This window comes from Penaeus chinensis, chromosome 12, assembly GCF_019202785.1.
Source record: "Penaeus chinensis breed Huanghai No. 1 chromosome 12, ASM1920278v2, whole genome shotgun sequence".
NCBI lineage: Eukaryota > Metazoa > Arthropoda > Malacostraca > Decapoda > Penaeidae > Penaeus > Penaeus chinensis.
Genome location: NC_061830.1, coordinates 35,063,201 through 35,085,930, shown reverse-complemented (window position 1 = coordinate 35,085,930; position 22,730 = coordinate 35,063,201).

The window sequence follows — 22,730 nt, the reverse complement described above, 5'->3', positions numbered from 1 at the left end:
CAGTCTGGCAATAGCTCGTGTGGAAGACTAGATTTCCCATGTGCTTATTTGATGTGGTTTCTAAGCAGCAGTTGGTTCGCAAATCTGATTATGGTATTATTCAGAAGAGGAAAGGCCCCTGGCCTATTACTGAGGATCCAGCCACCCCCATCCCACCTATATGTATATATATGTATATATATGTATATATATGCATATATATATATGTACTTATATATATATATATATATATATATATATATGTATGCATATATATGTATATATATATGTATGAATAATGTCAACGTGTTATATTTTGAATTTTTTTCATGCTGAGGCATACAACTTCGGTATTAGCAAAGGCAAACAAAATTATAAATATTCAAGTAGTTTGAGAAAACGGTAAGTTCATAGAAATGTTCATTATAATATGCACGGTCTAAACATTTTAAAAAATCACAGGTTTGTGTCACACCTGTAATGTCTAATTCAGTCTGAAATATACAATGCAATGTGAAAAGTAATCACTAACACAACCGGAAACTCCGAGGGCTTCCCAAAGGCACCAGAAACAGGCACCCTCTTCTTCCACTCCCCCAACCCAGGGTCCTTGCCATCGGGTCCTCGGGCGCCGTCAGTTGTGTGTCAGTGTGTGAGACTGAGTCAGCTACACAGCCAGCCAGTATCGCTGCAATGCAGTGATACTGAATAAAGAATAAATTATCTTATTTATTACTTGATTACATTTTGAGACCTATAAATGTGAACTAAGTCCAACAAGGGCCCCGGCAAGCCTCTGGGGCCCCTAGGCCCGTGGCTTTTTGCCATTAAGGCCATCCTATTGTTACGCCTCTGATTTTATTTCATATCAGCCTAACGTATGTGCAGTGACAAATCAGTATGATTAAAGTGTTCCTTTAACGTAAACTGAAGATGATAAACAACCGTCCGTCAGCAACAGGCGCTGCGACTGCCTCCAATAAAACTCCCCTAAACTACTTGGATGAGGGAGAGTAATAAAGTCGGAAACGAAAGAATTCATAAAAAAATATCTAACCGAGAAGTTCAATCAAAAACAGGAATGAACATGAAGTGTTTGCATTGTTTAGGCCAGACAGCTCATTCAGTCAGTCTTCACTAGATATTATCAAAACTTGAAATTACTCTTTCTCCTGTTCTGTATTTCATGTATGAGTCACCTCCATATAACTGAAACCTCCTTCCTCCACCTGTTGCTGTTGCAAAGCTTATCGGTCAGCCATGTCTCAACCTCATGGAAGGACACGGTCACCAGCCTTCACCCTTGGGACGAGCCTCATCAGCCTCCTCACCCTAGTCACCCTGGCTGCCCTGACCAACCTGCTCACCCTCACCGTCCTCACCTGCGTGGCCTCTCCTAACGGCGTCTCAGCGCAGGGAGAGGGCACTGTTCACACGGGCGTCGGATACGTCAAGGTTTGTCTCATCTCATTGTTCTTTCATGTTTCTTGAGACTGAATTATCTTTCGTATATATAGTTACATTGATGTTTCTAATACCTGCACTGTAAATGTGCACTTTATCTACCCGTGCATATTTTATCATCAGGATAAATAAATTAAGCTTGTTTGTATGTGGTAGAACATGTAGTACACATACATATGATTATCTGTAAATATTATTCATAATGACTAAATGTGTGTTGTGATTTAGTGAAACTTGAAAAATATATAATTTTACAGGTAGCCACCACATTTCCCAGTTCGTTCCCTAACTGCAAACTGAAGGCGGAAACTCTAAAGTATAAGACACATGCTGCATGTGCTGCCTCATGCAACCGTACCCCGGACTGCTCCATCTACTGCATGAAAGGTTAATGTAAAATTCATAGTAAGAAAAAGATCATAAATCTAGAATTTATAGATACTAGGCAGTTTAAGCAAAATGTGACAGAGCCTGGTAAGATACTGAAGATGAATACAAACAACAAAATGGTGCAACTTCTAGTTCCTCCTGAAAATATAATGAAAGCAACGAAAATTTACCTTTTTTATTGGCCATACTAATCATACCAAACTACTATGATGCATAGTTGATGTTACGTGTCACATATATGTTCCATGGCGGCTGTTTTCCCCAGTACCGATTTTTCCTATATATGTAGAATCACCCTAACATTTGTCAACATTCCCCTCCCTCCTTTGTCTCCCCCCTCCCTCTCTCTCCCTCCCTTCCTCCGTTCATCTCACCATCTTCTCTCTATCCCTCTCTCTTCCCTTCCCTCCCTCTCTTCTTCCTCCATTCATCTCATTTTCATAATTTTCCTCTCTTTCCCTCTCTCAGTATATATACTGTATATACGTGTATGTATATACATCTATGTGTGTGTGTGTTTGTGTGTGTGTGTGTGTGTGTGTGTGTGTGTGTGTGTGTGTGTGTGTGTGTGTGTGCGTGTGTGTGTTTCCTTCTTCTTTCAACACACAATTTTCTATTATCGCTTCATATTTCTTGAAACATGAACGCGGTTCATTCTTTAAACATCTATGTATGGAAGGGAATTCAAACAAAACACCGCAAAAACACTGACACCTTTGCAAGTGCTTCTCGGCTGATCGAACTAATGAAGTAACTTGTTTGCTTTCTTTTTCTTTTCGCCACCGGACACTGATTACATAAGCAGAAATCATATTCTTCAATATAGAACATTATCTGAACACAAAACTGCAGCAGGGCTACAGTGAATATATAGACGCTTTATCATGATGGGGGTGTCATGTGTATGTGTATGATGAGTAACGAAACAGGTATATTTCGTTTCGGTTAATCTGAATGCCTTTTATCTTGTGCTAAAATCTGATCATAGGTTCGCTATTATTTTTCCATAAGCCTCTGAGGAATCGCAACCACACTTGAACAGCTGAGCGAGAAAATACCCGTTTGCATGTGCTGGATGACATTTGATATACTAAAAAACAATTGTGTTTATTCTGATGAAATGCGCAGTACATCTCGCTCTCTACATTAATTGGTCATCTATTCAATTTTTATTTTATCTAGTTTACAGTATGTAAATAAAAACGAAATATTTGTGTTTTGTCAGAAAATCAATATTTTCTTAAATTGTAATTAATCAAATAACTTGTTTTCTTTTCGTCAGATAAAAACACTGATTCAATAAACAGAAAATATGATTTTAGTATATTAAGTGAATGCAAAATCGCAGTAGGGTTACAATGAATACATAGATGACTGTGTTTGTGCGTGAGTGCTGAGGAAATATAAAATGTTAAACATATAGAAACATTGGTTTTATAGCTCATAAACAATTTGAATCTCTTTTCGCGCAAAATATAGAATGTAGTAGACAACGATTTTTTTTTTTTATATATATCATATTTATATATATATATATATATATATATATACTTTTTTCGGGGGGCTTCAGTGAATCGACTTATTTATTGGTAGGATGCTTATTAATTTAGAAGATATTTTTATTATCGTTTTATTTGTAAAAAGAAAAACGGTAATAACTGGGGACTGTCATACTTACAATAAGAACAATTTATCGTTATTCAGAACATTGTCTAATCCGCGGGACAGAGGAGACGTTTATGTGAGGTCCCGGTTTCCTTTCCAGTCCTTACTAGCATGATCCATTAGCTATTGGGGAGTTCTTTCATTAGTTTCCCAAATAATATTCGTCCTAACATTTTTCATCGGACTTGACTCACATTCCTTGCTTGGAAAAACTTTCATGTAGTTTTGAGTCATCCAGCCACTTCATAAATGCCCTTGACGTGTGTATGAGGCAATTATCCTGCGCGAATATGATTGTTTCTGGGAAGGGCCAAAGGACCGTGCTGATGGGAGGAATATTTCTTCTAACAATTAAAAATATTTGTCTAAGTTGAATCTCCATCCTGTGTTGGCAAGCTCACGAACACTATGCAGGGAAATCCGCCACCACATATTGAAGGTCACGTGATAGACATGTATGTCACAACTGAAAAGTAAATGGTGATAGAAAATCAAAACATACAAAATGACGTTTAACACTGTTATGTATAACATATCTATATCAAAATTTAAACTAAATTAAAATATGAACCAATTGAAAAAGGTAAATTATATCCATATCTGTTACCTCTCATCCAGCAATGAAGCTTTCCTTGCGCTCTCCCCGCAGCGAACTGGAGGCGACGTTGGCACTGTCGCTTGTTCACCCTCTCGTTGATGACGGTCTGTGATGAATCCCATATCTCATTATGGCGTCATATACCATCGGACATAGTTCCTTTCCTATTTAGCATATATTATGATTAGCCGCGAAATGAGTATCCCAGGCATTTATGAATATTCATTATCATAAAGAGTATCAAATATACGAATTCGTATTTTTTATCTTCTAGATGATTCTTTTTTTCAAACTATTCAAGTTCCGGGTGAACAAACAAGCGTTTAGATAACTTTTCACACACCGGGAAATTAGTATTTCTATCTTAAACATATTAAGATAATGTATCAAAGCTTTGGCATGCATTGAGAAATACAAAAAAAAATATTTATAAATTGCATACGTATCAGATATAAGTAGAGAGCGTGATCAAATTCCAATTTTATGAGAGTGGACAAGATTTTTCTTTCAATATCTCAAATACCATACAACACATGAACTGGGAGTAAGTTTTCAGACTCGTTCTTCACCCTCCTTGGAACCACTCAGTAGTTGCTCGAGTTTGAAACAAGCAAACATGCATTTTCTCGCTGAGCTGATCGAATGCAACTCCTCAGAGGATCAGCGAAAATGAAGGCTAGATTTCAGCAAAACCTAGAAAAGCATTCCGAATACTCGAAAAAGATTTATACATACTATTTCGTTACTCGTTACCAAATATTCACTTCTTGTTTCTATAGGTATTGCGCACATACACACACACACACATACAGTGATAAAGTATCTACATATTCATTGTAGCCCTACTGCGGCTTTGCGTTATATAATGAAAATACAATATAGTATGTTTACTGAACCCTTGTTTTAGTGTTTAGTTCTGGCAAAAATAAAACTGTCACTTCATTAGCCGTTACAGGATGGTACAGCTACGAGAACCATTTACAAAAGTATCTGCGATTTTGCCATACATATATATTTAAAGCGTGAAGCCTTTTCAAGTTCCAAGAAATAAGCGGCTATAATTGAGACTTGCTGTGTTGAAAGAAGGAAATCGCATTTGAAAAATATCTCACTGCAAAGTCGAGGATAACTAATATTACACTAATTGGTGATTTATATTTTTAAAATCACACCCTTTGTTACAAACAACGTAGGGTTTTCACCTCATTCATAAAAACACTATTGCTTCTGTTTATTTCGGATTACATTAGTCTGTCATACAAATTAAGCTGCGTGTCATATCTCCCGTTTCTACCTGATTTAAAATTCCCATACAAAAGAGTAAATAATTTTGCCTTATTATTATTTTTTTTTTTATACCTTATTATTTCTTCATTAATACTTTTATTGTCAAGGTTATCTCTCTTCTTGCTGTTGTTGTTCTTACTGTTGTATTATCATTTTCATTAATTTTATAATTATTATCATTATCATTGTCGCTTGTTTTTCTTGATGTTTCTTTTTTGTTGTAATTGTGATTACCATTGTTATTATTTTGTTAATATCATTATTATTAATATCTTATTATCATTATCATTATTACTATTTTGTTATTATCATTATCATTATCATTACTTAGTTATTATAATTATCATTATTACTATTTTGTTATTATCATTACCATAATCATTACTTAGTTATTATAATTATCATTAGCATTTTCCTGATTATTGCCATTATTAGCATTACTATTTCATTGTCATTACAAGCATCGTTCTATCGCAATCATTAATGATTTACTTATTAAAATTAATATCATTGATATGATAAATTTCTGTCTTATGACTATGATCTTTATTATTATTATCGTGATTACCTTTATTATTATTACCATTGCGATTATTTTCATAATCATCATCATCAATGATCACAAATTCTTACAGATTTCGAAATGATGGCAGGAAAACACTGTAAAATCATTATCATTACCATCAGTAATTTTCTGTTATCATTTCAATAATTTCTTTTATATATTTTAGTATCAGTGTTATTAGCAGTTATCGTTATCACTGTAGTTACTGTCTTTATTATCAACGACACCTTTATTATTGTTGTTATTGGTTCTATTTTCTTTTGAACCCTTTAATGTTCTAAAATAAAGGGGAAAATGCCGCCTCACCACCATAGGTGTTTCGATAAACAATTCCAGGAAATCGCATTTGAGAAATATTCCACTATATAGTCAACGATAACTAATATTACATGTACCACTTACTTTGAAAATGAAAAATCGAATGGCTTACATTATTTCCAAAAATTGAAATCAGGTATTTATTGGTTATTTATGTTCTACCAATAAGACTGTTACAAACAACCCAGGGTGTTCGCCTTATTCACAAAAATACTATTTACTCTATGTTTACATCGACGTTGTTGCCAGATGCACAAAAGTGGGATCCAACAAGAGTATTGAAATATAATTCCGGACTTGTACGCATGTGTTGAATTTTCGGAGTGTTAATATGTGATGCATACAATTATCCATTGAATTCTACGTTGTAGGCTAACACGCATTTACTATATTCTTATAGTATCAATCTTATAACTCTCCACATTACCGATATAACAAGCACTGTCATTCATCGTCTTGTGGTTGCCTGTCCGATAATTAGAAGCAAAATATTTAGTTCCATTACCTATTATAAATTAATTACATCCACACAGAGAATGAATCATTATGCAGCAGGAATAAACTTACTGTGGGCTTATGAGTGGACTTGCAAGCACTCATATCCAAACTATCTGCACACACTGTATACCCACTCCCAACAAATTATGTATCTCACAAAGAGAGAGAGAGAGAGAGAGAGAGAGGGAGAGAGAGAGAGAGAGAGAGAGAGAGAGAGAGAGAGAGAGAGAGAGAGAGAGAGAGAGAGAGAGGTGGAGATATAAATGACACGATTACACACAGAACAAAAGGACCGCTTCTCAATTTATAAACAAACCCGAGCGCACCACCTCGAAACGTTTTGTGTTCGACAACTATTATATTTTTCACGCGGCTGTTTGCCTAACATGTAGCTGTTAGGTGTCGTGTGAACGCAGAGCTGTTTTGCTCTTCTCCAGCATCTTGGTTTCAGCTTTCCACCTGTGTTCTCTACCTTTCTTCGTGTTCAACACCTAACCATTTAATCTTCTGTTGAATGACTTTTCAAGAACAATTATATATTCTCTGACTCTTTCAAGGTCTACTCCACATGTCTCATTATAAAATCCCATTCAGTGTTCTCCCAGCTATCTGAGTATTAATCATAACCTTTCGTGCTCATCTTTTTTCCATTACATTCAGCGGATGTTCTCTTATCTTTAGACTCTACACTATATCATATCACCTTCGTTCTCCATCGTGGTGCAAATCCTGCTCTTTCTCCAGTCATTTGCCAGTTCTGCATCCCTCATCACTGCGAAAGCTCCACCATTCACATCTTGCCTTTGTCTTCAATCACCCTTTATATCAGATAACCTGAAACTAATGACTGAATTGGTCAGCAAATTATAAAAAAACAAAAAAAAAAAACAAGTGTTGGGCATATTGGAGATATACCAATTAATGACACCCATGATTTGAATCTCCATTCCTTTTGTCTTTCTAGCCTTGCTAATGTGAGATGTCTCGCTCTACAGACAATGTGTGTAGCCTGTACAGGGCTCGGGTGTCCCAGAGTTGGCCAGGTTTCGCCTCCGCCTCCGAGACCAACACCTTCGCCTCGTGCTACTCCTCGTGGGCATATCGTGACATCTCGCACCTGACCATTGTTACTGCCCCTTCTTACCATACCACCTACCTCCCTTCCCGTATCATCGATGGCTACGGCTGTAAATTCGAAAATTCTTACTGTACCTTATTATACGGAGGCTCAGCGCTGAAAGTTGAACTGCCTGAACCGATGGCCATCAGAGTTGTCCGGGTGCAGGCGTGGTCTTCTTCAAACCGTCCTTACGTTTCCTTTGGTAATTCTTCTGTATATACAGAAAACCCAGAGATCGCCACCCCAACAGAAACAACATGGGACCTTTATTATGTCATCACCGTGACGCCGCCGCAGGACATGGTGGGCAAGTTTCTTTTCTTCCAGAGCCCGATTAATTATTTAGGCTTCTGCGAGATTGTCATCATTCCTTTTTAGTGACCGTCTAGTACAGTACGTTTCTTAAATATTTTGATTTAAACTTTTATCTACAACATAAATACCGATATTTTCACTTTGATGCAATACAGTCAAGAGATGGAGTGCATTAATGTGAATATGCCGATAGATGACGGTAATAATAAAACAATAATTAACGTACTGTCGGACAATTGATCTGAGACACCCTTTTGACGCGCATACCTTCGTGTATAGTAGGTGCTGTGCATATGTGTGTTAAAGCTTCGAAAATGTGTGTTGTGTGCATAAAGCCATTGACTTCTACATTGTAAGCTGCAACGTATTTACTATATTCTTTGTAACAAGACGTATCTTATAATTCTCCACGCTACCGATATAACAAGCACTGTCATCCATCGTCCTGTGGTCGCATAATTAATAGTAAAATATTTAGGTCCATTAACTATTATAAATAAGTTTCATCCACACAGAGAATGATTCATTATGCAACAGGCATAAACCCACTGTAACTTACAAGTGGACTTGCAAGCATTCATATCCAAACTATCTGCACACACTGTATACTCACTCAAACAATGTTTATCACAAACGAAGGCATATTCACCTGTATCTGCAAACGTTCGGAATTAAGTAAGCTTAATTCCTGGCCAAAGAAATCGACGGATGTTAGGGCGCTGGGGATCACTGTCACAGGGAACACCATTACGCACTCCGTAGCAGCAAACAGATCAGTGAATAAATTAATGAAGAGATCAATAAGCAATAATAATAAAAATATGAGCATTTCTTATGATCCTCGCTTGCAACTTCCTGAAGAAATACCCTGCCCGTGCCAAGCAATCACACACGAGAACGAGATCTCTGGGAAAACTTTAGAAATGCATTTCGGTTGTCTATAATATTTATTGGTTATTTGAAGCCTTTTATATAATTTTCATTTATACTGACAGATATATATGATTATATACATTTTTTCCTCTGTAGCAAACGTTTCATTATCAACGTTAACATATGATATGAAACTTGTAGAGGTTGAATGCTAATTGCCATTACAAAGATATCTGGTTTCTTTTCATGTAAAGCAGCACATTTACTGATAATAGCATTGACTCGTGCGCCTGGCAGAGTGTCTTACATCTTCTGTGCAAGTACTGTGGATTTGGATTAACTTTAATCCGGAATTAACTTTATGACGCGTACAGAACACATCTTATCCTATTTTTCTCGCGGCTGTTAGCTTAACAAGTAGCTGTTGGGTGTCAAGTGAATGCAGGGCTGTTTTGCTCTTCTCCAGCTCCTTGGTTACAGCTTTCCACCTGTGTTCTCCACCTTTCTTTAACACCTACCCGTTTACTCTCTTAGGAACCTGTTGCATGCCCTTTCGAGAACAATTATATATTATCTGACTCTTCCAAGGTCTACTCCAAATGTCTCATTATAAAATCCCAATCAATGTTCTCCCAGGTATCTAAGTATTAATCCTAACCTTTCATGCACATCTTTTCCATCATTTTCTGCGGATGTTCTTTCATCTTTAGACTCTAGCAATATTTACACTATAAAATATTACCTTCATTCTACAAATCCTGCTCTTTCTCCAGTCATCATTTTCTGCATTCCTCATCACTCTGCGAAAGCTTCACCACCCACATTTTGCCTTTGTTTCCAGTCGAAATTTATAACTGAATTTGTTAGCAAACTCTAAGAAAAAAAAATGTTGAGCACATTGCAGATATACCAATTAAAGACACCCATGATTTCAGTCTCCATTCTCCTTGTCTTTCTAGCCTTGCTAATGTGAGATGTATCTCTAGAGACAATGTGTGTAGCCTCTACACGGTTAAAAAACATGTACAAGCATACTTGCATGTGTGAAAAGTACTTTCGAATGAAAAATGTAATGTTTATACTAAAACAGTTAAAGGCAAAACTCACCTGTTTAACCTTTTCCTTGATTTTAGGAAATATATTTCTTTATTTTTGCTATCAGTGTTGTTGATAACAAAATCATAATGCCAATAAAATTTAAAATAGCAGCAATATTAATAGCAAAAAAAAAAAAAAAAAAAAAAAAAAAAATCCCGAAAAGTCAAGGAAAGAGGAAATCAAGTGAGGTCAAGTAAGCTTACTTATTGAGTAACAAGTGTTCAACATGTTTTACAAAAAAACTACAGTGGACATACCATGATCCCGCCGGCATAGGTTAATAAAGATGAGGATTGCAGTTAACCCGTTAATGTTAACTTATGCTATAAAAATAACAGCAGTAGTAGTTAAGATATCAAAGCCTTCATGGTCCATTAAAAAAAAGTACATTATATGTATAATATATATATATATATTATATGTATAATATATGTATATTATATGTATAATATATGTATATTATATGTACAATATATATATTATATATGATATATATATATATATATATATATATATACTTTTGTGTGTGTGTGTGTAAATGTATACACAAGCACACACACCCAAACACACACATATCCAAAAGTATATAAGTTGGTCCCATATCCAAGTGGGCCTAGGACACTTGTTTACAAAGCCGCCGCGGGATGATGCGGTCGGGTGGCCAGTTCCTTTCCGCTCCGACTAACCCCAGCACGCTGACGTCAGATGAATCGGCTGAGAGGGGCGGCCGTGCGCGTACCAGGACCTTGCGATTGCAAAGCCAGCACTCTATCAGTAGTCTCTCTGTGTATTTATATACACAATACACACATACACTTACATGTAAACACACTGTCTAGAGACAGTATCTCAATAAAAACACTGTTAGGGAAGGCAACGGGGAAACAATCAAGATTTGAACAAACACACACTGCAATGCCTTTATTCCAGTCTACCCCTGTTGAAATTTTTTTGCAGTGCAAAGAAACCACTCCTATCTAGTGCATCCCTGATCTCTACACCCTCCGCGTCTAGACAGAGTGCATCGATGCCATGGTCGTCTGCCGTGAGTAGATTTACCTCGAGGGTGAGAGATCCAGGCACCTAGTTCCTATTTTCCTTCAGCATGGAAAGTAAAACTACATACAGCTTTCAAGCAGATTTGGGAGGTGGAAGAATCTGACTGAAAAATCTGAGGAATAACTCACTCGCTGAAGAATCTAAGGAAGAACCTAAATTTTCTGAAGTAGCAGGCAAGGAAGAGAGCAAGTCGTCATCCCCTGCCTTCCTTCAGCGTACACGCTCGAGGAATATTATGTGGCCTTCAAGAAGATTAGGGAGTTCTGATGATGTGCTGGGTATGAGTATAGACTGCATCCAGTAGTGGGATTCTGGTCCTGAGGAGTAGGGAGCCACCTCTTAGCCACTACTGCTCCCAGGTCCACGTCGACCCATCTATGGAATAAATAAGAATAATGGTAGAGGGGACTCTTTAGCCATGGCTGGCAACCCTTTTAGTGACAGTGTCTCAATATAAACGCTGTCAGGAAAAGCAACGGGAAATCACCCTGATTGATCTTACCCTTGCATTTATGGCAGACATTTCAGGAAATGATCCTCAGTCCCACATAAAAGACTGTGCATGTTAAATGGATTAACAGAGAATAGTGTCACACAGAAAATAGATGCAATAAAGAACCTGGCATAGGACGGACAACTAGGAGAATATATTTAAATATGTATATATGTATATATATGTGTGTGTGTGTATGTGTCTATGTATGTATACATATGCATACATACATACACACAATATACTGTCAAATTCTTATCAAAGTCTGTTTCTATATCATCAATATTTATGTTCGAGTCTGATACATCTATTAAGATTTTCCATCTTAATTCATTTATTTTCTTTTATATATTTAATTGTATTCCCGGTTTCATTATTGACAAGATCTGACAATTGTTTTCTGTATTCATATACAAGTTATTTAATATAGTTCAATGATTAACTTGTATAATTGTTAGTTTATATAGATAAATATCAATGTTTCGTTTCTCCATTGTCAATTAGGATTCTTATGCTAGTTGTTTAGAATTAAGGTTGCGTTATGGGTTGTTAGACACAGGGAGAGTAACATATATAAAAGTTAATAGTTATTTCCATTAGTATGAGAATTGTCTAAGAAGCAGAGGCTATGGAGACAGCGATGACGGCGATGCGGCTGCAGGTCGCCGGTCAGCAGTATTTTTCCAATATTCTAGACCACTGCTCTGGTTGCTGCGTTTTCTGTTCGTGAGTCGTGAGTGAGAAGGAATGTCCGTGACTCATACCCGCCTGTCCGACTGTCACATGCATGCGCAGAAATACACAAAAGTTACCATATGTCACTTGGGTTTCCATGGCAAAGGATGGTTGTCAGGTGTTCCCATTTTTTTTTTCTCTCATATATAAATAATATATATATATATATATATATATATATACATACATACATACATACATACATATCTAAGTGTGGAAGCACCTTAAAAGCATAGAGCAAAACTGGCAGTATCAAGGACTTGACCCCCCTAACTTGAGGTCCCAATGATCTGTATTCCGTCCCGTATTACCAGGAGAGAGGAGTCCTAGAGCTTGAGCAGTGCTGCTGCATTGTTAAATGGATGGCTTGATCAAGGCCTCGTCAAATCAGTTGGCTAGTCAAATATGGCTAGGGTCATGCAGGCCCTGTCCAATTGGTAGTACATAGGTTCTGTGACTGCCATCAGCACTATAATAGTGACTGCATATAATTCCTCACTACCCCTGTGGCTGTTGGGAGATTTTGAGTGCCAGCTATAGCTTCCCCTTGTTGGACTCCATTGTGGGGTGAGGAAATGAAGAATTCTAATTTATATGATTTTTACAAATTTACAAAGAACTAGTTCTCTCCCTGACGACCTACGCAATCCCCTGACCAATCCTTCTGGAACGTCACATGTCACTCTTCCAGCTTCCAAAGGGCAAGAATGGGAAGTTCATTAAGGAAATTTTACCTGGTAAATATGAAAGTATCTCTTATAGTAAATACCTAGTAGTGAAGACAATTGATGGTGTATCAATCATGGATCTTGATATTTAATTTACATCGGAAAATAGTTGAGGCTGTGTCAGCATGATCCTCGCATCATCCTACAGCGAGATCAAAGCTTGATAGTTGAGGTTTTATCACCAGCTGAGAGTGACCATCTGTGTGCGATATGGACGTTTGATAATAGATATCATGGAGGAGTAGCAGTGATGGTATGTCAGGATATTCCCTTCTAAGCTGCAGACGACACTGCAGGTGAAGGTTGTTAGAAGGCTTGGCACGACCTTACACTGTTGCATCCATCTACCTTCCTCCAAATAATCTCAACATAGATGATTTGGAAGATCTACTTGGGCAATTGCCTCATCCATGTCTACTCTTGGGAGATTGCAATGGTCGGCATCACCTCCTCTAGGGAGGGACTTCGAGTCCTTGTTCTCAAGAGAAGATGCAGTTTTACTGAACAATGACTCACTCACACATTTCCAAATTCAAATTGGGACATTCTTCAATACTGACCTGTCAATTGGTTCACCTGATTCACAGTTGAATTTAACTTGGCAGGACATGGAAGACATATGGCGACCTCTTTCCAGTACTTGTGGAGGAAGTGAATTGTATACCAGCCAATGGAGTGCAGAGATGGTGACTTGAACATGCGGACTAGAATCTTTTTAGATGAACTGGAGTATAGTGAATGATTTCTAGTGTGTTCAAGATTCTGTTTATCAAGAATTCAACTTACAGCAGAACCTTCTATTCCCAAAAGTAGCGGGCAGTACCGTCGACCTCCTGTACCATGGTGGTCTGATGAATGCCAACAAGCTGTCAGAGCAAGAAAAGCTGCATTAAAGCAGTTGAAACGACGCCCCAGTGATGTAATTTTGATCCATTATAAAAAGACCTGTGCCAAGGCCAGACGAGTGCTAAAGGAAGCTAGATGGACGTCGTGTGTCTAACTCTGAGACCCCCTCAATATGTGTATGGGACAAGGTGCATAAGATCGCTGTAAAGAGCACATCCATGTCAGCACCTGCTTTGAAGATAGATGGCATAATCCTCACAGACAAAAAAGATGTTACAAATGAGCTAGCTAAATTCATGGCAGAGATCTCCTCTGGAACATCTTATGCTGCCCAATTCTCCACTCTTCAGGCTGAACAGGGACGACACCCAGTGTCATTCTTCAGTAAGACTACAGCAGAACTTCCATACAACTTACCATTTTTGCACAAGGAGATGGACTCTGCTTTGTAGCTCTGCAATTGAGATCAACCACAGATGCACTTGTAAGGATGGAAACTGCTATACAAAATTACTTAGCACAGCAATGTCACATGTTAGCAGTCTTCTTCGACCTTGAAAAGGCTTACGATAATACTTGGAAGCATGGCATACTCATGAAGCTGTATGACATTGGTTTAAGAGGAGCATTACCTACCTTCATACAAAGCTTCCTTGCTTGCAGGATGTTTAGAGTTTGGGTGGGAAACAGTCCCACAAGGGAGTGTCTTAAGTGTGACCCTGTAATCTGTATGTGGATGACTTTATACTGTACTGCTCAGGAGGAAGCTTACATGATGTGCAAGGACACATGCAGACTGCGATAAATCAGGTTGTGCAGTGGGCAACATACCATGGGTTCAAATTATCTTCAAGTAAGACCATGAATATGCATTTCCATAAACGAGGAAAGTTCCATCCTTCCCTCTATTTAGGAGCAAACCCGCTGCATTTTGTTGAAGAATTGAAGTACTTGGGTCTAATTTTTAACTCAAGGCTTACATGGGTACCTCACATCAAACAGTTAAGGGTGAAAACTACAAAAGCGCTACAAAAGTAAACAAAGGTCCGTATGAGCTCTCCAAATTTCTGGATTTTATGGATTACTACAAGGTTCTTCTAAGATTTTTATAGAAAATCAACTACCAGAAGTGACAGTGCCTCTAGTGAATTTAATCTATTGTGACATAACTTATGATCTTATAGTCATGGAGGACCTCTGTTCAAAGTACTTCAGGACGTACTTTATTAAAACGGACAAAACACTGAAAACAACACAAAAAACAATGTCGGACAAGACGAACAGGCAACAAGATTCCAATGCTACTTCAAGCAATACCGCGCCTAATCTTGAACATCCAACATGGGACTACTTGTTCAACAATTTCAATGAAACGGAACTTCAAAAACACCGGTTGATGAAGGGCAAGCTTGTTGATATGATAATGGAAAAAACCCAATCAACGAGCGAACAACGCGAGGACGAATCATGTGACCTCTTACAAAAAAGATTTTGAAATAGAACTCAACAAAATGGTTCAAAATGCCTATATGACCATCAACAGGCTCAACGATCGTATGTCAACGCTGGAAGAGCAGGTCGACCACAGAAAACGGAACAGCGCCTCGTCGGACTCTGGGTTAATTCAGTCCCCCCTTCCTATGCCCGAGTAGTCTCTGCTCCTCGGGGAGACGAACCTCAGCGACATCAAGCCATCGGATCTTGGAAAGGACTGCTCCATCAGAATCATCCAGGGAGCAACCATGGACCTTGCGAAATGTTGGGTTAACGAAAAACTGGACTGGACGCCCGCGAGATGTATCGTCTACTGTGTGATCCACGAGTTAATAGATGATGTAAATCCAGACATGATCTTGGATGACTTAGAGTCTTTAATTCTGGATTTAAAAAATATGAATGATGGTATGGAGATATTTGTATGTGAACTAGTACCAACTCTGAGAACAGATGATCTTGCTGATAAGATCAATCAGTTTAATGAAAAGCTAAAAGAATAGAACTCTAATAATGGCATTAAAATTATTCAAACTCAACTAAATTTCAGACTTGGTACAGGTGAAGTAGATGAAATGTGCTTCAACGTAGACTGTGATAATGAAGGCATTTTGGCTATTGTCAACAATTAACAAGCAATGTAAAATCTTTGAACTAGCGTATAACTTGAATAATGCGAAGAGGACCCATGTGCCCTCCCATACTAATTCTAAACAGAATAATGATAAACAATTACCATATGATGAGAGACCCCCAATATCTGAAAATCGTTGGCAAACTCAAAGTCGAAAGAAGTATGATGTGTATACTAACACAAGGGATCACATGATGATTGATTGATTATTGAAACTTATCTGCCGCGTTGACAGCTAAGGTCATTAGCGGCGAACACCTTGTTAGACTGATATATTAAAATATTTAAAACATTATAAATATATCAATAAATGTCATAAATAACAATAAATATTATATTAAAAATTGAAGCATAAATATTATGCTCTATATGTCTAAAAACTATTGCATAAACATTATGCAAAATTAAATTTTATTGAAAATATTAGTTTCCCTAAGAAAACTAATAAGACCTTCTATGTCACAGTCCTTCCCCAATACATTTTTCAGTGTACATGGGGGAGACAAGTACCTTCCTTTTTGGTCTGAGAATGTGCGACCGTTAATGGCTCTTTGCAGTCCTCACAGCGTGCTTCACTTTTTGCCATCATCGGCCCATGAGTCAGTGTGCTCGATCCTCAGCCTTGTTACTACAACTTCTACTTGTCGGTTGGGATGGATGCTGGTCACCTAACTGCCAAGGTCATCTCTAATCTCTCGCAGTTTATTTCTAGAGGTATGCCTCCATTGGTCCCTCCATTTATCACGTAGACAACTCCTGATGCTGGGTTTCAAGTCAGTGTGTGGGAGAGGAAAACGAGCATCACAGGGCTGAGTGGCAGCTGCCTTGCCTTCTGATCAGCTCGCTCATTCCCATTGATACCAACATGTGTTTGCACCCAACACAGAGTTATCTTTTTACGTGCTGACATCAGTGAAAGCCAATCTTGAATCTCCCTCACCACTAGATATGATGACTTTAGGCTCTTGATTGCTTGCAAGGCACTACGAGAGTCACAATATATTACAAAGTTAAATGCACCTCCTGCCATCTGTATGGTCTCAAATGTCGACTTTGCGACTATTACAATGCATATGAATTTGGCCATGAAGACGGCGCCGAAAGTTATAAAGGTAAACAGAACAAGGACCTTGTAAATATTGTACATATAAATGCACAATCACTATGTCATAAAGATGAAATAGAAATGCTAGTCAATGATAGATGTATTGATATTTTATGCATTAGTGAGATGTGGCTCCTCCCAAGTGTAAGTGATTGTTAGGGATGATTTTAAGGTAACGGAAATAACCACGGGACTTGATAAAGTAGGTGTTGACAGAAGCAAAAAGCAATACCACAGAGATACATTCCAAAATGAAAGGAATAATATTAGCGTTACATGGAAAACTATTAGAAAGATGATTCCTGAAACAAAGCGTAGTTTTAAACAAACTGATGGCAGTAAGAATCTAAATGAAAGAGCAGAGGAATTCAATCACTTCTTTGCAAAGGCTGGTAGACTTGCTTTAGAAAAAACACAAGTAAATCTGTCGTCTGAAAATGCTGATGTTAATGGTTTTGCCAATAGATCTCTTACCTTCAGTGAAAAATCCACTAATATATGCAGACCTGAACCTGTGGATTGTAACATAGTAGTTCTAACTATAAAAGGTTTATAAGAATCTAATTCATATGGCTCAAATGGGATTCCATTTCACTTCATAAGAGATTCACTGCCGATAACGGTGTTCTACATTATTATCATCAATACCTCAATTGCCACTAACACATTTCCTGACTTATGGAAAATCCCTCATGTCAGTCCCCTTCTCCAAAGATTTTAGAGAAAATTGTCGCCAACCAGCTGATTTCATTTCTGGAGTCAAACCGACTGTTGGCTGATTGCCAACATGGTTTTAGACGAAGGCTATCAACAGAAACAGTTCTCCTTAAGATATCAGATAAGATCTATAACAATATTGACAACAAGAAAATTTGTCTTCTACTAGACTTGTCCAAGGCCTTTGGCAGTGTTCCCCACAAGATATTAATAAACAAATGTTTGAAACTAAACACAGATCCTCTCTGGTTTCATATCTATCTTGTGAATAGATCACAGCTGGTAATTCTAACAATTCTAAACAACTAGCATAAAAATCCTAATTGACAAAGGAGCAACGAAACATTGATATTTATCTATATAAACTAACAATTATACAAGTTAATCATTGAACTATATTAAATAACTTGTATATGAATACAGAAAACAATTGTCAGACCTTGTCAATAATGAAACCGGGAATACAATTAAATATATAAAAGAAAATAAATGAATTAAGACGGAAAATCTTAATAGATGTATCAGACTCGAACATAAATATTGATGATATAGAAACAGACTTTGCTAAGAATTTGACAGTATATTGTGTGTATGTATGTATGCATATGTATACATACATAGACACATACACACACACACCCACATATATATACATATATACATATATAAATATATTCTCCTAGTTGTCCGTCCTATGCCAGGTTCTTTATTGCATCTATTTTCTGTATGACACTATTCTCTGTTAATCCATTTTACATGCACAGTCTTTTATGTGGGACTGAGGATCATTTCCTGAAATGTCTGCCATAAATGCAAGGGTAAGATCAATCAGGGTGATTTCCCGTTGCTTTTCCTGACAGCGTTTATATTGAGACACTGTCACTAAAAGGGTTGCCAGCCATGGCTAAAGAGTCCCCTCTACCATTATTCTTATTTATTCCATAGATGGGTCGACGTGGACCTGGGAGCAGTAGTGGCTAAGAGGTGGCTCCCTACTCCTCAGGACCAGAATCCCACTACTGGATGCAGTCTATACTCATACCCAGCACATCATCAGAACTCCCTAATCTTCTTGAAGGCCACATAATATTCCTCGAGCGTGTACGCTGAAGGAAGGCAGGGAATGACGATTTGCTCTCTTCCTTGCCTGCTACTTCAGAAAATTCAGGTTCTTCCTCAGATTCTTCAGCGAGTGAGTTATTCCTCAGATTTTTCAGTCAGATTCTTCCACCTCCCAAATCTGCTTGAAAGCTGGATCTCTAACCCTCGAGGTAAATCTACTGACGGCAGACGACCATGGCATCGATGCACTCTGTCTAGACGCGGAGGGTGTAGAGATCAGGGATGCACTAGATAGGAGTGGTTTCTTTGCACTGCAACACATTTTCAGCAGGGGTAAACTGGAATAAAGGCATTGCAGTGTGTGTTTGTTCAAATCTTGATGGTTTCCCGTTGCCTTCCCTAACAGTGTTTTTATTGAGATACTGTCTCTAGACAGTGTGTTTACATGTAAGTGTATGTGTGTATTGTGTATATAAATACAGAGAGAGACTACTGATAGAGTGCTGGCTTTGCAATCGCAAGGTCCTGGTACGCGCCCGGCCGCCCCTCTCAGCCGATTCATCTGACGTCAGCGTGCTGGGGTTAGTCGGAGCGGAAAGGAACTGGCCACCCGACCGTATCATCCCGCGGCGGCTTTGTAAACAAGTGTCCTAGGCCCACTTGGATATGGGACCAACTTATATACTTTTAGATATGTGTGTGTTTGGGTGTGTGTGCTTGTGTATACATTTACACACACACACAATAGCATATATATATTATATATATCATATATATAATATATATATATATTGTACATATAATATACATATATTATACATATAATATATATATATATTATACATATAATGTATTTTTTTTAATGGAGCATGAAGGCTTTGATATCTTAACTACTACTGCTGTTATTTGTATAGCATAAGTTAACATTAACGGGTTAACTGCAATCCTCATCTTTATTAACCTATGCTGGCGGGATCATGGTATGTTCACTGTAGTTTTTTTTTGTAAAACATGTTGAACACTTGTTACTCAATAAGTAAGCTTACTTGACCTCACTTGATTTCCTCTTTCCTTGACTTTTCGGGATTTTTTTTTTTTCCTATTAATATTGCTGCTATTTTAAATATTATTGGCATTATGATTCTGTTATCAACAACACTGATAGCAAAAATAAAGAAATATATTTCCTAAAATCATGGAAAAGGTTAAACAGGTGAGTTTTGCCTTTAAATGTTTTTGTATAAACATTACATTTTTCATTCGAAAGTACTTTTCACATATGCAAGTATGCTTGTACATGTTTTTTAACCGTGTAGAGGCTACACACATTGTCTCTAGAGATACATCTCACATTAGCAAGGCTAGAAAGACAAGGAGAATGGAGACTGAAATCATGGGTGTCTTTAATTGGTATATCTGCAATGTGCTCAACATTTTTTTTTTTTTTTCTTAGAGTTTGCTAACAAATTCAGTTATAAATTTCGACTGGAAACAAAGGCAAAATGTGGGTGGTGAAGCTTTCGGAGAGTGATGAGGAATGCAGAAAATGATGACTGGAGAAAGAGCAGGATTTGCAGAATGAAGGTAATATTTTATAGTTTAAATATTGCTAGAGTCTAAAGATGAAAGAACATCCGCTGAAAATGATGGAAAAGATGTGCATGAAAGGTTAGGATTAATATTTAGATACCTGGGAGAACATTGATTGGGATTTTATAATGAGACATGTGGAGTAGACCTTGTAAGAGTCAGATAATATATAATTGTTCTCGAAAGGGCATGCAACAGGTTCCTAAGAGAGTAAACGGGTAGGTGTTAAAGAAAGGTGGAGAACACAGGTGGAAAGCTGTACCCAAGGAGCTGGAGAAGAGCGAAACAACCCTGCATTCACTTGACACCCAACAGCTACTTGTTAAGCTAACAGCCGCGAGAAAAATAGGATAAGATGTGTTCTGTACGCGTCATAAAAGTTAATTCCGGATTAAAGTTAATCCAAATCCACAGTAACTGCACAGAAGATGTAAGACACTCTGCCAGGCGCACGAGTCAATGCCATTATCAGTAAATGTGCTGCTTTACATGAAAAGAAACCAGATATCTTTGTAATGGCAATTAGCATTCAACCTCTACAAGTTTCATATCATGTGTTAACGTTGATAATGAAACGTTTGCTACAGAGGAAAAAATGTATATAATCATATATATCTGTCAGTATAAATGAAAATTATATAAAAGGCTTCAAATAACCAATAAATATTATAGACAACCGAAATGCATTTCTAAAGTTTTCCCAGAGATCTCGTTCTCGTGTGTGATTGCTTGGCACAGGCAGGGTATTTCTTCAGGAAGTTACAAGCGAGGATCATAAGAAATGCTCATATTTTTATTATTATTGCTTATTGATCTCTTCATTAATTTATTCACTGATCTGTTTACTGTTAGCTGCTACGGAGTGTTCCCCAGCGCCCTAACATCCGTCGATTTCTTTGGCCAGGAATTAAGCTTACTTAATTCCGAACGTTTGCAGATACAGGTGAATATGCCTTCGTTTGTGATAAACATGGTTTGAGTGAGTATACAGTGTGTGCAGATAGTTTAGATATGAGTGCTTGCAAGTCCACTTGTAAGTTACAGTGGGTTTATGCCTGTTGCATAATGAATCATTCTCTGTGTGGATGAAACTTGTTTATAATAGTTAATGGACCTAAATATTTTACTATTAATTATGCGACCACAGGACGATGGATGACAGTGCTTGTTATATCGGTAGCGTGGATAATTATAAGATACGTCTTGTTACAAAGAATATAGTAAATACGTTGCAGCTTACAATGTAGAAGTCAATGGCTTTATGCACACAACACACATTTTCGAAGCTTTAACACACATATGCACAGCACCTACTATATACGAAGGTATGCGCGTCCAAAGGGTGTCTCAGATCAATTGTCCGACAGTACGTTAATTATTTTTTTTATTATTACCGTCATCTATCGGCATATTCACATTAATGCACTCCATCTCTTGACTGTATTGCATCAAAGTGAAAATATCGGTATTTATGTTGTAGATAAAAGTTTAATTCAAAATATTTAAGAAACGTACTGTACTAGACGGTCACTAAAAAGGAATGATGACAATCTCGCAGAAGTATAAATAACTGCTCAAGCTCCAGAAGAAAAGAAACTTGCCCACCATGTCTTGCGGCGGCGTCACGGTGATGACATAATAAAGGTCCCATGTTGTTTCTGTTGGGGTGGCGATCTCTGGGTTTTCTGTATATACAGAAGAATTACCAAAGGAAACGTAAGGACACTTTGTAGAAGACGTCACCTGCACCCGGACAACTCTGATGGCCATCGGTTCAGGCAGTTCGACTTTCAGCGCTGAGTCTCCGTATATTAAGGTACAGTAAGAATTTACGAAATTACAGCCGTAGCCATCGATGATATGGGAAGGGAGGTAGGTGGTATGGTAAGAAGGGGCAGTAACAATAGTCAGGTGCGAGATGTCACGATATGCCCACGAGGAGTAGCACGAGGCGAAGGTGTTGGTCTCGGAAGCGGAGGCGTAACCTGGCCAACTCTGGGACACCCGAGCCCTGTACAGGCTACACACATTGTCTGTAGAGCGAGACATCTCACATTAGCAAGGCTAGAAAGACAAAAGGAATGGAGATTCAAATCA